Source organism: Danio aesculapii, chromosome 22 (assembly GCF_903798145.1).
Source record: "Danio aesculapii chromosome 22, fDanAes4.1, whole genome shotgun sequence".
In the NCBI taxonomy this organism is placed as follows: domain Eukaryota; kingdom Metazoa; phylum Chordata; class Actinopteri; order Cypriniformes; family Danionidae; genus Danio; species Danio aesculapii.
Genome location: NC_079456.1, coordinates 30,938,933 through 30,955,605, shown reverse-complemented (window position 1 = coordinate 30,955,605; position 16,673 = coordinate 30,938,933). Strand labels below are relative to the sequence as shown.

The following is a 16,673-nucleotide window of genomic DNA, read 5'->3' as shown; positions in this document are numbered from 1 at the left end:
GAAATCGAATCGCAATTAGAAACATTGAGATTAGTTAATCGCAAGAGGCAGCAATATTTTTTAATATATATTTATATATATCAAATAACATCTGAGGTGGAGTGCTTAAAAACCAGTCCGCTATGCTTCAGAAAATAAACATGCTAGACTTTCTGTGATGGTGTCGAGAGGCATTGCAGACATGGTATCAATTGTTGTGAACTATGCCATTATACATGAAAATATGATTGAATCTTGTGTCACGACGTGCATTTGTTGCTTATGACTCCCTACGACACCCTATGTCGAGGAAATTTTTAAGAGCGATCACAGAATTGTTGCCACAGCTTTCAGATTGAGCTGAAGCTTGAGTTAAATTAAAATCAGCTTGAAACTTGAATTAAATCGCAAATCAAATCACAATTGCAATATCTGTCAAAAAAACACAATTAGATATTTTCCCCAAATCGCACAGCCATAATTCATATTTAGATGCTTGTCTGTCACACCACTGTTTGGCTGTTTGCTGCGTGAAAAATACTTGGTTAGTGTAAGCGTTTAATTAAATTAATAATGATTAAATAAATTATTATAGCTCTGAACAATGTTTTGTGTCAAATTTGATGTTTTGTGAACAGTAGCCGTTTAATAAGTTGGGTAAAGTACATCCAGGGTTTTGTTTTGGAAGAATAAAGCCATTCAGTCATATACAACAGTGCTTCACTTTATTTCAGGCTGCCGATAAACCTGTCTGGCACCTGAATGTACTTTATCCCTTATTTAAATCATGCTAGCATCCTGTTAGTATTCTTAAACAAATAGCAATTCAAAAGAAACATAACCTAAACGACGTTAACAATCTGCTAATAATCTTCTTCATATCATGCCTGTTTCTACTATGTCTGCTGGTCTTTCTGGCCACAAAACCTTTCAAATTCTGCCTTACAAGACTATTTCAAAGTTAAAACCTTTAAACTTTATAATTTTAAAACTACTACAAGCAATGTTATCCACTTAAATTAGATTAGCATTATGCTAACAATATACATGCAATGTGGTTAACATAAAAGTAGTGCTAACAATATGTTAAAGTATCTTTCATTGTGTCTGTCTGGCTGCGTCCGAAACTGCCTACTACTCAGTATGTACTACTCGGCCGTTAGAAAAGTGTGTTCTATACAGTATGAATTTAAGAAGTATGAATGGAATTTGGACATACTACATCTGCCATTTTGTCATGGTCACGTGACCTACCCCCATTCATGAATTCTCTCGCGGGGCATCATGGGATAGCGCAGTGTGCATGGGATGCGCACTTCAGAATCACGCCGGAAGTAGTCATCCGGGTACTTCCCGCATACTGATTTTCGAATTCTATGAATTCGACGTACTACTCGGCTCGCATATTGATTTTAGCATACTGCATAGTATGGAAGTATGTGGTTTCAGACCCAGCCTCTGTCTTTCTAAAGCTGGGTTGCCCAAGTATCGCTTGAAATGAGTGATGGAAGTGAAATTTTGAATAAAAATCCCCTTTTTAATCCCTCAAAAATATTCTACCACTTGCTTAAATTGATTTTTGGATTGAGAAAAAAGGTAAATGTTATGAGAGTTGGAAACGCATTTGCTTAATAATCTCAGTCCTAGCAAACATTACAGCCACTTGCTTTGTTTAGCACACCTAATTTAATTTTTTTTTATTTTTGTTCATTTTTTGCAAACTTTTAAATGATTTACTTTATGCTAGTATTGAAACCCAGCTTATATTTATGTCTACCTACCCATTAGTCTATCTGCCCTTTAAAACTTGTAAAATTCGACCTTAAAATTGACATTTAAATGCTATAAATTCTAATTACCTCAAACTTTGGCCACCATTTTTTAAACCAGTGTCAAATTTAGTCCTGATCGACCTTTATATCTACGTCATGCATAGTATCTCTCGCAGTATACAGCAGATGAACTTTTGCCTTTAGCAGTTGAAATGAGCTACAGCATTGTTTTTTTTTTTGTGTATTCTTAGTTACATTTAGGCCCATCTCACACTATGCTTGATCTGATACATTGTGTGCCCCCATCAACAGACAGATTGTGCTGGGTTGAAGTAGTGTGCAGCGATGCATATGGCTTCCCTGGCTGCACAACCAGGGCTGAAAGACACTCGGAGGGCTATTTTATTGCTTCTCGCTCTCTCTATCAGGCAGTTTTTTCAATGGTTTTTAGGCTTGCCAGAGAAGGGTCAAAGCAACCTGCTCTGAACCTGCCAAGACCCCAGATGATCTAAACTGTGGTAAATTACTTTTGTTGTAATAGATTCACCCCGAAGCAACGTCTATGACCTTGTATGACCTGTTAGGATAAATGGCATGTATACCTGAGAAGTATCTTCAGAAAAGACAGGTTTTTGGGATAATGTACGAATACAATTTGACCGATCATACTGTAAATACTGGGCGAAATGGTGGCGCAGTGAGTAGCGCTGTCACCTCACAGCAAGAAGGTCGCTTGTTCAAGCCTCGGCTGGGTCAGTTGGCATTTCTGTGTGGAGTTTGCATGTTCTATGTTGCCGTGGGTTTCCTCTGAGTGCTCCGGTTTCCCCTACTGTCTAAAGACATGTGCGGTAGATGAATTGGGTAAGTATACTGTAAATACTATCCATTGATTTACCGGTTCTGTATTTTTGTATTTTGTTTTTTTTACAAATGGCATAATGGGACACACGTCTCTGCTCTGTTAAAATGCACGTTTGAATTTTCAACATCAACAGTTGACAAATTGACATTTGATGCCATTTTAAAAGTTTGAAATTGAATCAATATGGACCCTTTTTTCCACATTTCCACATAAGTGTAAGTCATCATAGTTGGATAACAGCGTAATGGCTGCTGTTGAAGTGTATGCGTTTTCACTCTACTTCAAAGATTTGCCTACCTATAAGCTCGGAGATAGCGACCGACTTATGTAAAAGAAATTACCGACCTTTAAATCAAAGCTCGAAAAAGGCCACAAGTTCTTCTTTAAAGGCAATCTGCACGAATATGAAGGTAAGGCGATTAAAATGTATTATTATTGCTATGGCTATCTGTATCTATAACTCTTTTGGGTTTTCATGGCATTGCATCTAACGTGGTGAATATGGTAACAGTTATTATGTTAGAGGATTTAACCAATAACAACAACAACAACAAAATGGTTGACATTGGTCGAAATCTCCAAATTTAAAGGTAGGCTAATTTTTGAGGTGGTGCGAAAACATACAGTTTAGCAGTAGCCATTGCTGTGTTTATGCAAAATGATGACATCGGCTTTGCAAATGCGGAAGTGTAAAAATGGTCCATGTTTTAGATGAAATAATTAAGGATTAAGTCTGTAAAATAACAGAAATGTATTATTACTGTCTGCGCTAAGAACCTAGTGGAACTGTGCGCCGACATATATACCAAACACGTGCTCACAGCGACCAAAGGTCAATTCTTGGCTCATGGTCTTTGCCGATCCTTCCCCTCTCTGTGCTTTCCACTGTCTCCACTGTTTTATATCATAATAAAAGTTGAAAAACTCCTAAAATAATTATATAAAAAAGTATTATTACTAGGTTTTTGTGCTGTAATTTACAACACCAACCCAGACAGTGTGTCACTTCACACTATTAATTTGTTGAAAAGTTGTCGGCGGTAAGATAAAAGTCCCATAATGCAAAATAAATGGGAACAAAAAACATTAATCACAACATATGGAAAACTTTTAGTTTATATATATTTTTACAGTGTAATTAGCAGACTGACGAGAATTGGAGCACTGTTTTATAATATTGAAGACCTTTATTATCTGAAAAACAGCTAGATGTAGATTATTCCAATCGTTATATAACTTGCTACAGTAAACAATTAGACACAAAACACTGATCTGAGCTTCTACTTTTGTAAGCTGTTTGGACAGAACTGTGTCTAGGTGTAGTGTGGCCACTGTCATATTGCTGTAATAGACACACAATAAGTCTCTTTTTTTTATTTTTTTATTTTAATTTCCTGACGTTAAAATATGATCCAAATCCCTGCAATTCTGAGGCCGACCGCAACGTGATGCAGTTTTCCCTGCCCACCAAATTGATTGACAGACGCATATTAACATGTGTCCATAGTAACGCGTATAATCATATCCACAAGACAGGATGTGTGCAAAGCAACCGGGATAATAACGGCATTGTGTGTGACTCATCATTGCAGAAAGGCTTGAATTAACCAATACATCAAATAACCTTTGGTAAATTTCTTACTGTAGTAAGGGAGATCTGCTTCATTCTTGTCTGTCACTGTGCTGTTGATCTACACGAAACGCAGCAGGTGAATTCTACACCCATCAGAGCGATCTCTATGGCTCTGACATGCACTTGTGAACGGTGGGTGGGGAGAACCAGCATATTTGCATTAAAGGCACAGGCAACAAAAACAGCTACAATGTCAACAGCTCAAATTTCCCAGATTCAGACAGGTATAATAAGTTATCTGATGGGTATTTTGACCTGAATCTTTACAGACACATTCTGGATACACAAAATCTTGAAAAAGGAGTAAAATAGGTGCCCTTTAAAGCTTACTGAATTAAAAATGGCTGGATTCATACAGTATATATCTGGATATAGTCTCCAGTTGAGCCTTTGTCATTAGTTTAATCAGTTATTATCTGGGAATAACATCCCTTGGAATGTTATGATTGACCAATCAGAGTCAAGTATTCCAGAGAGCCGCGTAATAATTGTATTTAATAGCAAATTTTTAGTTTCCTATTATGAATTCCATTCCTCTGAGCTGGAATAATGATGGAATAACGCAGCGTTAATGAAAATATGTGCTTTGAGCATTTTCAACAGCCTTCACAAATCACAAAGAGCCACATTAATCACCTCAGATCTCAGACGAAAGTAAAGACTTTCTGTCCTGGCCCGTGTCTTGGCATTGGAAACATAAATGGCCATCAAGGGGGTTCAGCCCCTTTCATCACTTTCAATATTTAAGACCTATTGGCCCTTGCAAAGATATTGTTTATCTAACATCAACCCTAAATCTGGCTCAGTAACAGGAAAAGCCTTGTAAATATGATTCAGTTTTAAAACCTCTTGCCAATAACAGAGGTCTCATAACCGTTTCTAGGGAAATTAAGCATAGGCAGAATAATAATCATACAGTTAAGCCTGTAAAACGTAGCTAGTATTAAATGTAGCTTGAATCTGGAACACATTCAATACTAATTTCACTGGAGATAAACAGCATGTCTGTGTGGTGAAGTACAGCTGCAAATTTTTTATGTTTAATCAATGTCAGTGCAGTTGAACTGTGCACAGATCTGCAGACTATTTTGCAAGCCCGTTATCATTGATATAATACTTTAATATGCAGTCAACTGTTTGGTAGGATTAATTAAACTTTGATTAAATTCAATGTTATATAACTGAAGTCCCATTTTTCTGTATGCACAACTGTAAAGTGTGCAGTTGGATGACAGCCAGTCTGTGATTTCTTCCCATTAACATTGAAGTGTACAGTATAGGTCATGCGCGTTTGGTGTCTGATTGCTTTTCATGTGGCATTCACAGTTCATTAACAAGTTGACCAGTCAAATATGCCAGAAAGTACTATACTTTATGACTAATAAACTCACTTGGAAGGAGGACAAGATGTAGCATTACCAGACAAATTGGCTGTAAATTTTGAAGCGAAGTCATTAAATTAATTCCACGAGTCAACATACTGGACACTTTTTATTCAGTTATTTGGCAGTGGACATTTTGGACATTTCAGTAGACATGCAACATTAGCAAGCTGCGAAACTTACCTTCACCGCATTGTGTAACGTGTGAATGTTTTTCATTTATTATTCGTCCCCATGGACGAGTTTTTAGTCTGGCCATTACTCAAGTAAACAGATTTTACTTCCCCCTACAGCGTTATTTAAATTCTTCAAACTGCTTATTCCTGGCTAATTTTTCATACACACATCTGGATGTTGACCTTTATGAAAATGTGTCAGACTTCACACGTAAAGGAGTTGAGGGAGACATTTTGAAACATTTACATTTTTTTCAAGTTAGCTATGATATAGCTTTTTTTTTTGAGCATTACAATTGTCATATGGACATAACGTTCTGGTGCCAAGATGTGAGCATATTTGCACATTATCATACCAAAGAAATGGCCCCGCCAAGGGCTGCTGGTGCCTCGTATATACATTCAGTAATCTTTTCCAAATCAAAAGAACCAAACGTCATAGTTGTGTGGTATTCTAGGAGTGCAAAAGTATGACTTTGGACCCCAAGGTCAGTTAGGCTTCCTCATATGGATTCTGTACTGTGTCCCAAATCAAGAGTCTATCTCGATGTGTTTGCAATATTCTGGTACAAAGCTATATTAGGGGCCCCCAACAGCCTCTGAGGCTTAACATTCAGAATCTGTAGTCTGAAGACCCATCCAGTATATGTCAGTGATATTCTGGTACAAATGTATGGTAGTAGCCGTCAGGGAGCCCTGAGGCTCTACATTTGGAATCTGTACTCAAACTATAAGACCTCACTTCAAATTGTCTGTGCTATTCTGATGCAACAATATGACTTCAATCCCTAAAGTTTTTTTGGTCCCACAAGTAGCTTTTGTACCCTGTTCCAAAACAGAGGAGTCCACCACCCTATGTCTGAGATATTCTGATGTAAAGTTGTGACTATCTGCTCGTTAAGTGTGACATCATGCAAAATGGCTTCCGGGTCCAAGCGCATTATCAAACTGTATATGGAGACTCACCAATTGGTAATAATAAATTTTTCCAAAGCGATGTAATACTTTCGAAAATCATGATCACAATGTATATATCCATGCCTGATATCCGATGGCCAGAAAGAGATTCATTTTTTATAAATTATTAAAATTTTGGTATTTGTGATGCAGCAAGTCCAGAGATTGATTTGTACACTATGATTTTATATGAAATTCACTTTAATGTGTGATTTGACAAAAAAGTGGCCATAAACGAATACTTTCTCAATTCAAATGAGTAGCTGCTAGGACCCAGAAACATTATTCCATACGTCAACACTTAACAAGCGGATGGACCCCAGGGTTAGTTTAAATTTACATTTTGTACTCCGCCCCAAATCAAGAATCACCCTCTATATATCTGTGGTATTTTGGTACAATTATGGATTAAGGGCCTTTCAACCCAACAGAATATAAGGGTACACATTTTTATTTAGGATTCTTCCCCAAATCATACGAGCTGTCCTGTATATGTATGTGGTGTTTTGGAGCTAATTTATGACTTTGGGGCCCAAAGGTCACTGACACAGTACTTTTATATGATATATATATTTTTATATGATATTGCAGTACAAATATATGTTAGGGACCCTCAAGAGAGCTAGCCGGCAGCTATCTCTCTGCAACTCTCACATGGTCACCCACTGAAGCTAACCAGGGCTGCGCCTGGTCCGTACCTGGATGGGAGACCAGCTAGGTCCAGCTAGCTTGCTGCCGGAAGTGGTGTTAGTGAGGCCAGCAGGGGGCACTCAACTTGCGGTCTGTGTGGGTCCTAATGCCCTAGTATAACGAAGAAGACTATATACTGCTAAGTGAGTGCTGTCTTTTGGATGAGACATTAAACTGAGGTCCTGACTCTGTGGTCATTAAAAATCTCAGGATGTCCTCCGAAAAGAGTAAATTTGCCCACTGGCCTCCTTCCATCATGGCCTCCCAACCATCCCCATATCATAATTGGCTTCATCACTCTTTCTCCTCTCTACCAGTCAGCTGCTGTGTGGTGTGTGGTCTGGTGCAATATGGCTGCCATCGCATCATCCAGGTGGATGCTGCACACTGGTGGTGGATGAGGAGATTCCCCCAATGTGTAAAGCACTTTGAGTGTCCAGAAAAGCACTATATTAATGTAAGGAATTATTATTATTATTATTATTATTATTATTATTATTATATAGAGCCTCTGACCCCTTCTGTATTCTGTACTCTGCCCCAAGTTAGAAAAGCTCTCATGTATATGTTTGTGGCATTCTGGTGCGACCATATTACCATAGTTCCCAAGAGTCTATGGGACCACATACTTGAATTATTACTCTACTCCAAATCAAGAGAGCCTTCCTAATTATTCTTGTGATATTCTTGTACAAAAAGGTGGCAAGGGTTCTGCGATTAGATTCTACTCACCTACTCAAATCAAACGAGTCTTCCTGTGCAGGTCTGTGATAATCTGGCACAAATATATGGGAGGAGTCATCAAGGGGCTCTAAGGCCTTATATTTAGATCCTGTACTCTGTCCCAAATGAAAAGAACCTCACTCCATATGTCTGAGATTGTTTGGTGCGAAGATATGACTTTTGCCCTCAAATGCAGTTGGGGCCATACATCTATATTCTCTTCTCAGTCCAAAATCAAAATATCCTCCCCTGCTGCATATGTCTGTGGTATACTAATCCAAATATCTAGCAGGGCCCACCACCATATGTGCATTCTGTATCTGCTCTAAATCAAGATTTCACCTTCATATGTCAGAGATGGTCTGGTGCACAGACAAGTTTTGATTCCCCAAGGGACTATAGGGTCACACAATTAGATTCTATTCTCTGCCCCAGTTCAAAAGACTATGCAAATATCTGTAGGCATCAAGTTAGTATAAGTAAGTGGCGGTGGAGGGTGGTGTTTTCATTTATTTAGTTTTTGTGCATGAGGGGGCCAAACATCACATTTGCTTAGTTGCTTTACAAAGTCCAGGAACTTTCCTTCAGTGGCTCTATACTCCGGTGAAATCGCAGAATTTCTGTTGTGTAACTCTCTAATATATATTCGCAGAATGTGGCTTGCAGTTTCCAGCTTCTTGTCAGCTTTTGGACTGCAAGAGTCTTTCCCTCCTCCATGAATAATTGGTTGCATATTGATTTTTAACGTCCCCCGAGAGACCCACACTCAGAGGCTCTGCTGAGGGATTTCATTTGGGGTTTTTTGTGGTAAACAGTTCACAGTCATACTTTATCCTTCCATAACTGTTGTTCTTCACTGTCTCCTTTGGTCAGCAGAGCTCAGCAGTTCACTCAGCAATTAAAAAGACATCAAGAACCACAGGTTGGGGTAGGAAAGAGCTCAATGTGGACATTTGTGTGTATCCGGCAGTCCCATTTGAGATTATCAGTGCCATTTTTTTAATCTTGTTTACTTTTAACGCACTTGCCTTGGATTTACAGACTCCTTAAGAGCTTTTAAAACAGACAAGACACACCTTTACCAATGACTTACTCAGCAGAGTGGAACATAAAGGCTCTATAGGCAGAGTTATTCACATGGTAATTAGGTGTCACTCTCACTGTGGCTCTTTAGTTAACAAATTGACCCTGGGACAATCATCTGACAATGCTAAAAAACTATTAAAGATGATACAAGTCCAACTTTTTGTTCCGAAACATTTGGAAAATTCTTGAAGAAATGTTGCAGCACTAACTGTCAAGAGCTTCTTTATGATCACTGCTGACACTGGAGTCGTAAAGTTTAAGGCGCTTCTCGTCTCAGCTCTCACACGTGAGGCTTCAACGTGTGAACCCCGTGAGAGGGAAGTGTTGAGTTTGGTTTTATTGGAGGTGAATTTATGGAGAATGCAAATGTAGGATGTTGGGGTTAACCACAGCTCTCACTCTTTGTCTACCCGTTCCACCGTAATTTTCCCTCAGCGCCAGTCAGGATTTGCCTAAGATCAAACCACAAAAGAGGTTAACACTTGTTTCACAAAATATTTACTCATACATAAAAAGGACACTTATGCAAAAGCAATTAGTTGACTTGGAAAATTATTTTGAAACTATGTACACTACCTGACAAAAGTCTTGTCGCCTATCCAAGTTTTATGAACAAAAAATAATAACTTGACATCTAGTTGATCATTTGGTATAAGAAGATTCGCTTATTTTAGCCTAGATGATCATGCCTTGATTTAATTATTTAATTAGGACCATAAAGTCTGACTTTGCTTTAGACAAAAGTCTTGTCACTTAACAGAAATAATGTACAGTAAAGAATATAAAGTCATAGTGCAGTGGAAAAAAAATATTTTTATGACTCCCATGAGCTTGGAGGACTGCATCCATACATCTCTGCAATGACTCAAATAACTTATTAATAAAGTCATCTGGAATGGCAAAGAAAGCATTCTTGCAGGATTCCCAGAGTTCATCAAGATTCTTTGGATTCATCTTACTCCAGACTTGCTCAATAATGTTCATGTTCAATGTTTTTCCTTCACCAAACTTATTTCTGTGAGAATCTTGGGTGCATGTGGGTTCCAATAGGTCTTCTGCAGTATTTGTGATAATTGGGATGCAGTTCAACAGATGATTCATCAGAAAAATCTGCCTTCTGCCACTTTTCCAAATCATCAACTAGAAGTTTAGTTATTATTTGTTGCTTTTACAACTGGGATTGACGACAAGACTTTTGTTAGGTAGTGTAGTCACAACCTATTGGAACTAAATTGTTTATTGCCAGATCCTAAAGATATTTATTTATTGGTATCATTCTATCTTAGATGTTTGATTTTACATGTTTGTTTCAGATTTGTGGTACGAAAGCTCAGGTTTAGCTCTGTTCAAGCTAGTTCTCCATCTCTGATTGTGGATCTACAAAGAAATCTCTTTTAGTCTTTGAAGGCCGTGCAAGCTTGTAAGACCTTTTGAAAGCTGCTTCGGTTTTGTTGCGGTCTGATGGTGGGCATTGTTCGGACCGGGTAACCCTTCAGAGACCAATGAATGCCACATCTGAAGAAAAGTGAGAAGACGAGCGAAAAGAGGGCGGAAGAAGAGAGGAGGGGGCTTGATTTTTTTCTTGCCCTGCTAGTTTTTCAGTTCACCTCTCTGCACCTCCCTTCAGTTCCAGAAAGTCTGCCAGAAGACCAGAAAGAGGCAGAATCTGAGTGAAGAAAAAAAAGAAGACTTCAGCCTTAAACTTGAACAAAAGCCAGCCGGCGGGGCTTTATTGCTGCGACGGCCTTCTACAATGTGCCAAGAGAATTTTAATCAGAGACTCCTCCCTTATGTGTGTGTGTCTTTCTCTCTTTCTGTTTCTGACTCTCTATCAGCCACTCCTAATCATGTGAAATAAGTACTTTGCTATCTTCTCTTGTGGAGACCGGAGAGCTCATGCAGGAACGCTAAAAATTTGAGTGAAGAAGTGTGAGAAGAAACTAGAGTCTAAGAACAGGAAGTTCTGGAACTCAAGCAGGTGAATTCTTCTCTCACTTGCAATTTTTCTTCTCTTCCGAGGTTAGTGTGCCATTATCTTCTCTGCATTTTTGAGGTGCATTCCTCTGTGTTTAATTTGGACCATAGCAGAGATGCCTTGCCAACACCACTACCCTGATAAGTCTGCACTTTTGCATGCATATTTCTGTGAGGATTTAAAGAGATACCTTAGGCCAGAGGTCCTCAACTTGGTTTCAGCTCCAAAACTGATCAAACACAACTGAATGAATTGATTAGGACTTGAGAAGCACTTAATAATTACAGACAGGTTTATTTGATTGACTAAAATCTGTTGGAAGATCTGGTAGCTCTCCAGGAACAAAGTTGATGACCCCTGCTTTATGCAATATCACAATATCAGAGTTCTGTCATTCACTCTCTCTGATGTTATTGCAAATCTACAAAGCTTTTAAGGGAGAAATGAGAGGAATAAATAGAATTTCAAGGTTTTTGCATTGGGTCATAAAAATGTTGTGTTCCAAGAAAATATGTATTTACAGCCACTCTGAAATCTTTGCATTCCCCTAAGGGACTTTGAATTGACTTGGAAGCATGTATTACTTTGAAAACTTTATTATTTTTGCATTGTGTTAGCTAATCTTGTCGCACTCTTTTGACCGCTGTCTTAAACTGAGAAAATTTTGCCAGGTAGGCTAAGAAATTGTGGACAAATGCAAATCTTCTTGGGGAAAAAGCAAAAGTTTTGTCAGCACGACATATTTACAACCCTACCTACTGCAGTTCAGGGGTCTCGGAAGGTTGGAAAACAGCATATCATCACACATTTTTTTTATAACTTATTTTTACTCTCAAGCAAAGAAAGAAAAAGGTGATGTACTTCTAACTGAAATGGAGTGTTGATTAGGGGTCTTATCTTTCGTTTTTCTTTTCCCCCTCATAGCAAACTAACAGTAAGAGGGCCATGGTTAAAAATATTGCGGCTGAAGCAGTCAATCTGACGTCAACAATGCTACTATAAACACAGAAGCAAATGGTCAGATTTTGATTGAAGATTACCAAAACAAACATAATTGTTCAGTGGAATAATTTGCACTGATTAATTGTCACCTAAGGGTGCTTTCACATTAGCACTTTTGATACGCACCCTGGGTTCATTTGACTTCAGAGTACTGTATGTTTAGCTAGTGTGAACTCATGTTCTTCTAAACTTGGGTGCTCACCCACGAACCGTACCCGAGTCCGCCTGAAAGAGGTGGTCTGGGGTACAGTTGCATGAATGCAATACCAAATAACCAAAGGGAACCGCTAACAGTACGACAACCTATCATTTTCATAACGTTAATTCATGTGTATGTGTGTCTGTGTGTCATGTACTGTACCTAGGTGACAAGTGGGACTGAGCCAGGCAAGCACAGTGGTAATGTCTGCTTGTCTCCTCCAAAAACTGTTTCTGCAGACATCACGTTATGTTCTGAACGTTTATATTATTTTTGCATCAGATAGATGTGAGTCGCTTTCTGTATGTCCAAAACCAAAAGATTCAGTAAAAGCAGAACGACCATGATGTGCGGAGTGTGTACGTCTTTTCATTTTGGCGCTTTGCTTTCTGTCACCTAGCAACAGCCGTACACACAACAGCAGCTCGATGACGCAAGCGTACCGGGGTTCAGAAGGAAAAAAGACCAGTGTGAACTGAAACCAACTGAGAAGGTGGCAAGGGGGGACAATCGAACTTTGGTACAGTCCATGCAATTGAACAAAGTGTGAAAGCACCCTAAAGCACAGGTGTCAAACTTCTGGAGGGCTGCCACTCTTCACAGTTTAGTTCCAACCATAATTAAACACACCTGATCAAACTAATTGAGTCCTTCAGGCTTGTTTAAAACCTATAGGTAAAGCTGCAGTCACACTAGAGATAGAGCATGCGGAATTCTGTTGCATGGCGCTGTGAAAAGGGGTGGGATTAAACAAGATGATTAGATATTTTAAGAAGTGAGCGATTGGTCCATATTTTAAATTTATGTCCAGAGAGGTCATGCTCTGACCTTCGATTGGTCTTGCGCAGTTACATCATGCGATTTCGCAGGTCAGAGTTCAACAAGCTTTCTGATGTAGCAAACTGCAAAACCTGTCACACAAGCTTGTGTTTCCGGAATAAAGGTCTATGGGGAGAAAAGTTCAGTGTGACTACGGCTTTAATGTGTTGGACAAGCTTTGGAACTAAACTGTGTTGGGTTGTGGCCCTCCAAGAACTGAGTTTGACACCCCTGACCTAAAGGATAACGATGTGCGCTAGCAAAATAAACATTGTACATTTTCATTTCACACAGATTTTGAAGGTATGACGGTTACTAGAAAGCTACAGGCATTTTGGATCAAAACCCTGCAGGATTGTGGATCTCTGGGACTGAAACTCTACTGCTGCACTAGAAAATTCTAGGCATGTTTGTTGGACCTATACACTACAGAACAGTGGCCATCTAGGGGACGATTGGACAAGCTGTTTAAGATTTTTCATACAAACCTGTGATATTTATCTCATCAAAATTAGTGTCCATGAGAGATTCTGGTTCTTGAGTGTTGTTTGTAAACTTATTGTTGAGTTCAAACTGAATTTGCATCCCTGTCATCTTGCAGTCGAGAGAATACATAACTCATTAGCGGACAAGGCAGCAACCCTGGGCCCAAATCCAACTCTGAATCAAAGTCAGATGGACTTGCCTGCAATGCAGTCCTTTCCTGAGATGTCCACTTGGACAGACCGTGAAGGATATATCCTTCTGCCGGTCAGAGGTTAGGGTGCCGGCAATGTGCTTCAGTTTAATAGCAAAAAGAGACGCTTTGCCTGAGGGCTGACTCCCTATGTGTGTGTTTGTTAGCAAAGCTGCAAAAGTGTGTTTGATGTAAACTGATGCTAGAAACAAGGTCTTGCCGTGTCATCTCACTTCTCCAAACACTCGTTGCCTGAAGGGTAGCATGCAAGGTTTTCAGCGCAGCAGTCAGCAGGCTTGTTTGTCTTTTATATGTTTCTGTTTACTGACGTGATCTTAAGTGGGCATAAAAGCAGGTTGCTCACAGGCCCTTTGGCCCATTATGCTCCGCGTTTCCAGATGAATGCTATCCGTTCATAGATGAATGCCATGAAAACCACACCAGTCCACATGATTGCTTTTGCCCTCTGCATAAACCTTGTGCCCTGTATGTGTTTGTGAAGAGAAGGGAACACAAATTCAACGTAATTTTAAGTTGATTCTGATTCATTTCGGAACATTTTAGTTTTAATACCTGTTTTACTTCAAAATGAAAGACATTTGTGAAGCTTTTGAGTCGCTTAACCCATTTTTGGGGATCTGGTAAGACCCATTTATTTTAGGAATTCAAACTATTCTAGTCATGCTGAATGTTTTTAAATCCCTAAAGAGAATGGTTCATAGGAACTGTTTGTTATTAGGAATCCAGAGTCACAAAAGAGAATCGGTTCATAGGAATCATTTGTTAATAGGAATCCAGACTGCTTTGGTCAAGCTTTGTTTTTGAGTCCCTAAAGAGAATCAGTTCATAGGAACTATTTGTTATTAAGAATCTAGAGTCACTAAAGAGAATCTGTTCATATGAATCATTTGTTAATAGGAATCCAGACTTCCTTTGGTCAAGCTTTGTTTTTGAGTCCCTAAAGAGAATCAGTTTATAGGAACTATTTGTTATTAAGAATCCAAAGTCGCTAAAGAGAATCTGTTCATAGGAATCATTTGTTTTGGACATCTGGACTGCTTTGGTCATGCAGTATGTTTACGAATTGCTAAATAAAATCAGTTCATAGGAATCATTTGTTTTTTGACATTTTGACTGCTTTGGTCATGCTGTATGTTTTTTTTAGTTGCTAAAGAAAATCAGTTCATAGGAATCATTTGTTTTAGAAACCTTGACTGCTTTGGTCATGAGGTATGTTTTTGAGACAATAAAGAGAATCGGTTCATAGGAAACATTTGACTTGGGAACCTTGATGGCTTTCGTCATGCTGTATGTTTTTGAGTCACTAAAGAGAATCAGTAAATAGGAATCATTTATTATAAAGATTTCAGATGGCTTTGGTTATACTGTATGTTTTTTGAGTCGCTAAAGAGAATCAGTTAATAGGAGTCATTTGTTTTGGAAATTTTGACTGCTTGTTTTTGAGACTGTAAAGAGAATCGGTTCATAGGAATTATTTGATTTGAGAACCTGGATGGCTTTGGTCATGCTGTATGTTTTTGAGTCACTAAAGAGAATCAGTTTGTAGGAATCATTTCATTTTGGGTACGTAGAAGGCTTTAGTCATGCTGGATGTTTTTTAGTCACTAAAGAGAATCAGTTCATACTTTGATTTTGGAAGCTGGACAGCTTTTGTAGTGCTGCAGTGGGATGTCTCGCCCCAAACTCATACACAAGAATATTTTGGGCTGTTTTACAGATTCCAGGGCAAGGATGTATTTTCCCAGGACACCCATTTCTGTGATGTCTAAAAATATAGCTAGGACGTTTTAATATGTCTGAAATTCCAAAACAAAGTGACTGAAAGTAGCTTTAACATCAGATAAAAAATAAAAAAAAATGCAAAAGGACCATTTTTTATATAATGTAAGATTAAGTGTTTATAAAGTATTTTCAGGTCCAGTTGGTGTTGAAATTGAATGTTTAGATACTTGATTATTTGGACAGAACAAAAATATGTACTTGTTTGTGAAATTTATTTTAATGTTTGTGTTGTCTTTAGTTAGAGCTGAAAAAACAAAAGCATGGGATGCATGTAAACTGAACCGTTGTCAATGTGTGTAATTATCACAAGTTTTTGTACTGTATGCTAGTGTCAAGCATTGGGAAAGCGGAAGAGCCAGCTTCAGTGTTTTTCCTCGGGCTAACTGTAAATCATTCCTTCCCGTTTACACCATGAAAAGATGCCATCACTCATCTTCACAAGCTCCACACACACATCCCAGAATTCCCAGAGCGTCTCAGATCAATAAAGTGGAGTAAGCGCCACTTTCGCCATTTTTAAAATTCCTGACGATTGTCCCAAGAGATTCAATAGCTACAACTTCAAGAGAATTTATTTTACACTCCACCAAACGTCAGATGATATCCAGTTGCTTGTGGTTTCAACGCTTGCAGTGAATTACTAAATATTATTACTTTTGTTCTGTAAACTGGGGCCTGAAATCCACACTGGCACTAAGGGATATAAATCATAAGTTCAGTTTAGTACTTTGATATTTGGTGATATTTTCAACAGTACTTTAGTTGCCATAAATATTGTTTTTGCTTCAAGATATTTGACGGTATGTAGTATTAGCTTTAGGTTGTTTTACGAGTCACACAAGTACTGACATGTTCTAATGGAGTCACTGTAGTGTTATAAATAATCCCACATATAATATATTGGAGTGTCTGAGGATTTATTGTGTCCACAATATAGGA

General features: G+C 38.5%; 1 protein-coding gene across 3 annotated transcripts in view; it reads left to right on the top strand.

Moving 5' to 3' along the window:
- Positions 1-16,673, top strand: part of add3a (adducin 3 (gamma) a) — a 175,074-nt gene that overhangs the window by 59,225 nt on the left and 99,176 nt on the right. Inside the window, exon 1 of one of the 3 annotated variants that reach the window (XM_056447735.1) lies at positions 11,103-11,238. The exons of 1 other annotated variant lie outside the window; for it this stretch is intronic. The gene's annotated coding sequence lies outside the window, so the exon portion shown is untranslated. Of the gene's footprint in view, positions 1-11,102; positions 11,280-16,673 lie in introns of those variants that run through there. One more of the 3 variants, XM_056447736.1, reaches the window with a different exon arrangement.